Here is an 8289-nt window from a genome sequence, read left to right on the forward strand (position 1 = left end):
CTGGTTGCATGCTGCAGTGCACACGCATGGCTCCTGCAAGAAGGAGCAGTAGCAGAAACACATCATTAGGCACTTGCTCTATGTCTTCCACCAAGTTGTAAAAAGGGGTGAGCAGGAACTGCCATCAACAAATATATGAAGATGGCGGACAGTACCAACAACAAACTGCCAGGCAGTTCCTAGAGTGTCTCCTGTGATGCACAGAACCCTGGGATACTGCCCCTGAAATCCTAATGCCAAACAACACTAATACCAAAAAGCAGCAGTGTGGATGTATGAATACGCATGTATACAGTTTGTATCCATATCCACCACAGTATATGTGCACACTCAGTGTGGGTATGGGGGTACATGTGAGAGCATATCCATGGGTAAGTACCCAACTATGTGTGCCACTGTAGACATAGCCTAAATGTCACAAACAGAAGAACTGCAAACTCAAAGACAATCAGGTCTGAAATAGGATAGTTCAAAGGAGTGCAGGGCTAGAAAGCAGCACAAACCTTCCAAAAAGTTTTGGCCATTTATTTATTAAATTTATTTCTTCACATTAAAGGGTAAAAATCAGTTTACATCATTTATTTGCTACTGCTGCTGCCCATCAATGGTTTCAGTTTGCTGAGAGGGAAGTCATTCTTCTTGGTTGACAGCTCAAGAGGGCATAGTTTTTGTTTTGGAGTACAGTGTAGAAAAAAATGATTAAGAAGCTGATAGATATAGCAAAATATTCTAAACTGAAGAAGTTGGCACTTGGTATGTTTACATTTCTCCCTAGAAATTTGCTACTGTCAGGCTTTCGAGCACAGTATTAAACTTATACAAGGGTTCAGGCTGTTCTTGCAAGTGTCATTAGTGCAGAGCAAAATCAGCTGATTCAAGGAGGAATTGAAGTGAGAGTCTATTTAAGTACCTGAGGACATGTTGGAGTACAGGATAGTCAACTTTATCGCAGGTGAGAAGGTAGAGGTGAAGTGAAAGGTGCTAATGATGACCTCACAGGATCATCTGCAAATTAATCTTATTTGCAACAACTTTCAATATGTCATCCAAATCTGCTAATGAGGAGAGGTTGAAAGTGAAACAACTTTTCCCTAAACAATATTTTGCAGTTTTGTGTAACCCAACCTCACAGAGTAACCAGTGTAATTTTTTGTCATCTTAGTACTGGAGGAGTTCTTCATATGTCCCATTGTTAACTAGGAATACTTGGTGTACCAGGCCCAGAGGCCTCCTGCTGGAGGCCTGAGGGTCTTACAAAACCTAGTCCTAGAAAAGAGCAGTAGAGAGGTCCTCCAAGTGGCCTAGAGTGGCTCCAGGAAAGCAGCCAATCAGGGCCCAGGAGGGCCATATAAAAAGAGCTGCAGAACAGAGTCAGCTCTTTGTTGGAGCCAGAGGAATGCAGATGGTGGTCCTGGCTGGCCAAAGGGAACTGCGGAACCATGGACAGGTAGGTTCCTGAGAGGGACCAGGGGAGCAAGAGGGAGCTCTTGGCTGGCTGTTGGGACTTGCTGTATGCCAGGGCCTACGATATGAGTGAAGTGCATGTGAAGGTGAAGCGTCCATGGAGAAGTGACCCAGAGAAACATCAGAATTGTGAGTGGCCAAAGGAATGCAGCGAGTGGCTGCTATTCATAAGGTCCCTAGACTGGCACCCAGAGTAATGGGCAGGTCTGGGTCACTTCCCCCGCCCCAATTAGAATCATAGAATATCAGGGTTGGAAGGGACCTCAGGAGGTCATCTAGTCCAACCCCCTGCTCAAAGCAGGACCAATCCCCAACTAAATCATCCCAGCCAGGGCTTTGTCAAGCCTGACCTTAAAATCCTCTAAGGAAGGAGATTCCACCACCTCCCTAGGCAGGGCCGGCTCCAGGCACCAGCTTGGCAAGCAGGTGCTTGGGGTGGCCACTCCGGAGAGGGGCAGCAGGTCCAGCTATTTGGCGGACGGTCCCTCACTCCGGCTCGGATCGAAGGACTTCCTGCCGAATTGTTGCCGCAGATCGCGATCGCGACTTTTTTTTTTTTTTTGGCTGCTTGGGGCGGCCAAAACCCTGGAGCCAGCCCTGTCCCTAGGTAACCCATTTCAGTGCTTCACCACCCTCCTAGTGAAAAAGATTTTCCTACTATCCAACCTAAACCTCACCACTGCAACTTGAGACCATTACTTCTTGTTCTGTCATCTGGTACCAATGAGAACAGTCTAGATCCATCCTCTTTGGAACCCCCTTTGAGGTAGTTGAAAGCAGCTATCAAATCCCCCCTCATTCTTCTCTTCTGCAGACTAAACAATCCCAGTTCCCTCAGCCTCTCCTCATAAGTCATGAGCTCCAGCCACCTAATCATTTTTGTTGCCCTCCACTGGACTCTTTCCAATTTTTCCACATCCTTCTTGTAGTGTGGGGCCCAAAACTGGACACAGTACTCCAGATGAGGCCTCACCAATGTCGAATAGAGGGGAATGATCACGTCCCTCGATCTGCTGGCAATGCCCCTACTTAGACAGCACAGAATGCTGTTAGCCTTCTTGGCAACAAGGGCACACTGTTGACTCATATCCACTGTAACTCCTAGGTCCTTTTCTGAAGAACTGCTGCCTAGCCATTTGGTCCCTAGTCTGTAGCAGTACATGGGATTCTTTCGTCCTAAGTGCAGGACTCTGCACTTGTCCTTGTTGAACCTCATCAGATTTCTTTTGGCCCAATCCTCTAATTTGTCTAGATCCCTCTGTATCCTAGCCCTACCCTCCAGTATATCTACCACTCCTCCCAGTTTAGTGTCATCTGCAAACTTGCTGAGGGTGCAGTCCACACCATCCTCTAGATCATTAATGAAGATATTGAACAAAACCAGCCCCAGGACCGACCCTTGGGGCACTCCGCTTGATACTGGCTGCCAACTAGACATGGAGCCATTGATCACTACCCATTAAGCCTGATGATCTAGCCAGCTTTCTATCCACCTTATAGTCCATTCATCCAGCCCATACTTCTTTAACTTGCTGGCAAGAATACTGTGGGAGACCGTATCAAAAGCTTTGCTAAAGTCAAGGAATAACACGTCCAGTGCTTTCCCCTCATCCATAGAGCCAGTTATCTCGTCATAGAAGGCAATTAGGTTAGTCAGGCATGACTTGCCCTTGGTGAATCCATGCTGGCTGTTCCTGATCACTTTCCTCTCCTCTAAGTGCTTCAGAATTGATTCCTGGAGGACCTGCTCCATGATTTTTCCAGGGACTGAGGTGAGGCTGACTGGCCTGTAGTTCCCCGGATCCTCCTCCTTCCCTTTTTTAAAGATGGGCACTACATTAGCCTTTTTCCAGTCATCCGGGACCTCCCCCGATCGCCATGAGTTTTCAAAGATAATGGCCAATGGCTCTACAATCACATCCGCCAACTCCTTTAGCACCCTCGGATGCAGCGCATCCGGCCCCATGGACTTGTGCTCGTCCAGTTTTTCTAAATAGTCCCAAACCACTTCTTTCTCCACAGAGGGCTGGTCACCTTCTCCCCATACTGTGCTGCCCAGTGCAGCAGTCTGGGAGCTGACCTTGTTCGTGAAGACAGAGGCAAAAAAATCATTGAGTACATTGGCTTTTTCCACATCCTCTGTTACTAGGTTGCCTCCCTCATTCAGTAAGGGGCCCACACTTTCCTTGACTTTCTTCTTGTTGCTAACATACCTGAAGAAACCCTTCTTGTTACTCTTAACATCTCTTGCTAGCTGCAACTCCAAGTGTGATTTGGCCTTCCTGATTTCACTCCTGCATGCCTGAGGAATATTTTTATACTCCTCCCTGGTCATTTGTCCAATCTTCCACTTCTTGTAAGCTTCTTTTTTGTGTTTAGCCACTGAAGAAGCCACCTGAGTGGGTGAAATATCTATGTACTGTATAAGGTTAAGGAACAATCGTTCCAGATGGAACATGATGAACATTTTTTTAAATGTAAAATGCTCATTCCATACAACCCCACAATCTTGAGATAAACCTCATTGTCCCTTCCCTTCTGTGATGGGGCGTCTGCCCCACACTGGCAGAAAAGGGGTTAAAAGCAGCTCTAGGGAGGCTGTGTGGGAGGCAGCCAATCAGGGCCGGGTTGGCCCACATAAGAAGGGCTGCAGAACAGAGCAAAGTCAGTCACGCCCTGGAGCTTGAGAAGTGAGGAGGACTGGCTGCCTTGCAGGTGGAGGATAGCAAGCACCCTGGACAGAGCAATACTGCAGGCAGAGACCCAGAGAGCTAATGGCAGCTCCTGGCAGGTTGCAGGGATCTGCAGACTGAGGCCCTGGTACAAGGGCAAAGAGGGTGCTAGAGCCACGTGGGAAGTGGCTAAACCATGGACTGCAGTTTGCCACTGAAGGGAGTGACTAGACAGTGGACTGCATGTCCCCCTGGAAGGGAGGGAACATAGTGTGACACAGCCAGAGGGCAGTGTCATTGAAGAGGACACCGCAGTCCTGGGAATGACGTGGGTCCAGGAACAGAGGTGATAGCGGGTGAGGCACCACCAGAAGAGGGTGCAGCGCTAATTCCCAGGATAGCCAGAGAAGACACCACAGTGGTGAGTCGCATCCCATCACACATGGTGGAGAATGCAGGCATTTGGTCGCCCTTGAGAGAAGGGGGACTGAGTGAGAGACTCGGACTGTTTGCCAGCTGTGCCTGATAGGAGGAGAATTTGAAAGACTATTTGAGAGACAGTAGGCTTGGAGATACAATGGAGCTGCAATATGTGGAAGCATGTTTTGCTGAGGGCTTATATACCCTCCCAGACTGGACTCCAAAGTCTGTTCCTCTGCAGCAAGGGGCCAACAAACAGCAAGGGCAGCTTCTGGGCCCGCTGCTGCGGGTACTTCGGACCCAACAGAGACAGGGTGAGGCACAGGAGTGCTTACGGACTTATATGTCTCAGCTAGCCGAGCAGCAGCTTTATATACTTAAGCTGCTGCAGGAGTGGGTCCATAGAGGCCGCAGAGAGCAAGAGAGGAAGCCAGGCACTAGGGCCGGGGGGCCAGTGTCTGGGTCAAGTGAATGTTATGCTTGTGGGCAACATGGACACTGGACAAGAGTGCCCCTACCAGGGTGGGGGACAAAAGCCTCTCCCAGAGACTAGGAAGGGGTGAGAGCTTAGAGTCCCTCCTGTGAGGAGAACAAGGAGGAGATGAGTGTGTTGGACCTGTGGGCAACAGGTGCACTTGAGGAGGGAGTGCCCTCTTAGTTGTAGGGCCAAAGCTAACCCAGGAGAAGAGGCTGAGAAAGTGAAGGACAATGGGAGGCCTATGGCCAGGGGGAGGCAAGGGGCTTGCTTCTGGTGCCATGAAGAGGGCCATATAAAAAGGCCCTGCCCCCTTTGGAGAAGGCAGGATAAAAAGGGGTGCTTGAGAGCTGGGCTGGGTCAGACTTCCCAGAGGGATGTGGCAGTAAGAATTGTGGACTCAATGGGGAGCATCTCCCACACCTAGCAGGGGGCAGTAGGATAAGAATCATAGAATATTGGGTTGGAAGGGACCTCATCTAGTCTAACCCCCTGCAGGGCCAATCCCCAGTCAGATTTTTGCACCAAATCCCTAAATGGCCCCCTCAAGGATTGAACTCACAACCCTGGGTTTAAGCAGGCCAATACTCAAACCACTGAGCTATCCCTTCCCCTCAGAAGACCCTGATGGACAAGGGAACCCACATGGGAGCAGAACATGCCACGATAGGGACTCGGATCCTGGAAGAGGGAGGAAGATGGCTCCTCCTGGTGGAGAACCTGAGGCAGAAAAGGGATATCCTGCAGGCGCAGCTGCGTGGGAAGCAGGGAAGGTAATTCTTCTTTCCCCCCTCCCCCTCCCCACTACCTGGTGGTTGCTGTTAAGGGGGAGAGTGTGTGATGGGGTATTTGCCCCATACTGGCAGAAAAGGGGTAAAAAGAAGCCCTAGGGAGGCTGTGTAGGAGGCAGCCAATTACAGAAGGGCTTACAGGAGCAGCCAATCAGGACTGGGCTGGCCCATATAAGAAGGGCTGCAGAACAGAACAGAGTCAGTCACTCCCTGGAGCTTGAGAAATGAGGAGGACTGGCTCCCTTGCAGGTGGAGGGTAGCAAGGACCCGTGACAGAGCAGTGCTGCACGCAGAGAGCTAAGGGTAGCTCCTGGCAGGCTGTAGGGATCTGCAGACTGAGGCCCTGATTCAAGGGCAAAGAGGAGGCTAGTGCCACATGGGAAGTGGCTAGACAGTAGACTGCAGGTCCCCCTGGAAGGGGGGGGACATTGAGTGTGGCACAGCCAGAGGGCAGTGTCACTGAAGAGGACACTGTGGTTCTGGGAATGACGTGGGTCCAGGACCAGAGGTAAGAGTGGGCGAGGCACCACCAGAAGAGAGCACAGTGCTAATTCCCAGGACAGCCAGCAGGAGGCACTACAGTGGTGAGTCACACCCCATCACACCTACTCAGCATTTTTGTTTGTTTTTTGCTTTTTGTCTATACATATATTGTCGGCCTTTGGGGGCAGGGTCTTGGTCTTATATATATGTATGTGCTGTAAATTGTATTCTGTTATAGGCAGGGCTACTAGCACAGCATATTAAGGTTGCTCATTATAAGACTGTCAACTGCTCTGGGCCAGAGTGGGGCTGGGAACTGAAACTGAGAGCAGGGAGTCTCTCTCCTGTACTTTCAGTGACCCTCCCGCCCACACACACACCCCTCCGCTGGTACCCAAGCAGTGTGGGTCTCATGCAAAGGGGACAAAGTCCAGACTGAGGAGATGGGAAAAGAGTAGATTGGGACAAGGCATCTAAGACTGGGACCATAGATCCTGAGAACAGGGCCAGCTCTAGGTTTTTTTGCCGCCCCAAGCAAAAAAATTGCTGCCCCAAGCTCCAAGAGCGCAACTGCCCAAGCAAAAAAAGGAAGGGGGGTGGCTGGAATACCGCCCCTGGAATTTTGCTGCCCCAAGCACATGCTTGCTTTGTTGGTGCCTAGAGCAAGTCCTGACTGAGAGAAACTGGGACTGGCTGGGCAAAGAGACTGAGACTGGGAGCTGCGGGGAAGGGAAGTTGGGACTGGTTGGGTAAGGAGGATGTAACTGGTGTGAGGAACCCGAGGAGGGGAGACTGGCATTGGGTTGTTAAGGAGAATGGAACTGGTCAGGAGTAGGAAAGAGACAGGACCTGGACAGTGACAGGTTAGAGGGAATTGAGCAGAAGTCAGGCTTGGGGAGAATGAGCAGAAGAGTCTGTTCTCGCTGCAGAACACTCCCCTCCAGAGCCTAGAATTGATCTCAAGGTTCTTGCCTTGATCACCCTTCCTCCGCTGTCAGCAAAATCTGTAAAATTTACTGACAAAGTGTGTGTCTCATCCCCATGTAGTTCAGGTCCACAGAGTAGGATGACAACCTACTGCTGCTATTAGTTACTCCATTAGCTCAAGTGGCAGAGATCTGTGTGGTGGATCAAAGGGTTCCAACTCCGCTGCTGATCCATGTGGGTATCAATATAATGGGATTTCAGGTTTTTTCCGTTTGCGTGTTTTTTTTTTTTTTTTTTTTTTTAAACTAAGGTATTATTTATATAAGCACACACACCTGTGTTAAAAGAAAACCATTATGGTTGCAAAGTCAAGCGCTCAAAATTTAGGAAATGCCAGAATTAATGTTGCCTATGGAACCTCAATATGCCCCCTTTGTGAATATGCATTATGATGCAATCTTTAGTTGACAGTTACAGTCAGGCAAGAGGGCAGATGTTTGGGGAGTGAAAATCAATGGTGAAAATCTAACTGGAAGGAGGAGAAGAATACATGTTTTTGCATAGGACCAGGCTTAAGTGGTAGCATTTAAAAAAAAAAAAAGCGGAGGGGAATTTTAACTGTGAGGAAACCATTGGAGCACCTCCATTAGTAATTCTGTCACCCTCCCAAATCGAGGGGATAAAGAAGATGGCACTATAAAAATACAGACTGTGAATTAATCTATTTTATAGAGATGGGTGTGGGGTTTTTGTTTGTAAGGAAGACAGTGATATTGCATTGGCAAATTCCCCATAGAAAGAGAGTGGAACAAAAGAATAATAAAGGCACCTCAACTTTTCCTCATTTATGTAGGACAGTCTTATAATATGCATCCAGATATCCTCCAATCACACAAGCTGAAAATTGTTCCACTTTACTGCAGTTCTGTAACCATATGAGAACCAATCCTGTCTGTGTTCTGTGCACACCTAAAATTCCTGCTGAATGACCTGCCCTGGGAGCGAGTTACCAGTGACCCAGGGCTGCGGCGGAAGGAGGGTGCAGGTGGGGGGGGGG

This window comes from Terrapene carolina, unplaced genomic scaffold (genome assembly GCF_002925995.2).
Source record: "Terrapene carolina triunguis isolate 2854851 unplaced genomic scaffold, T_m_triunguis-2.0 Scaffold66, whole genome shotgun sequence".
Lineage (NCBI taxonomy): Eukaryota > Metazoa > Chordata > Testudines > Emydidae > Terrapene > Terrapene triunguis.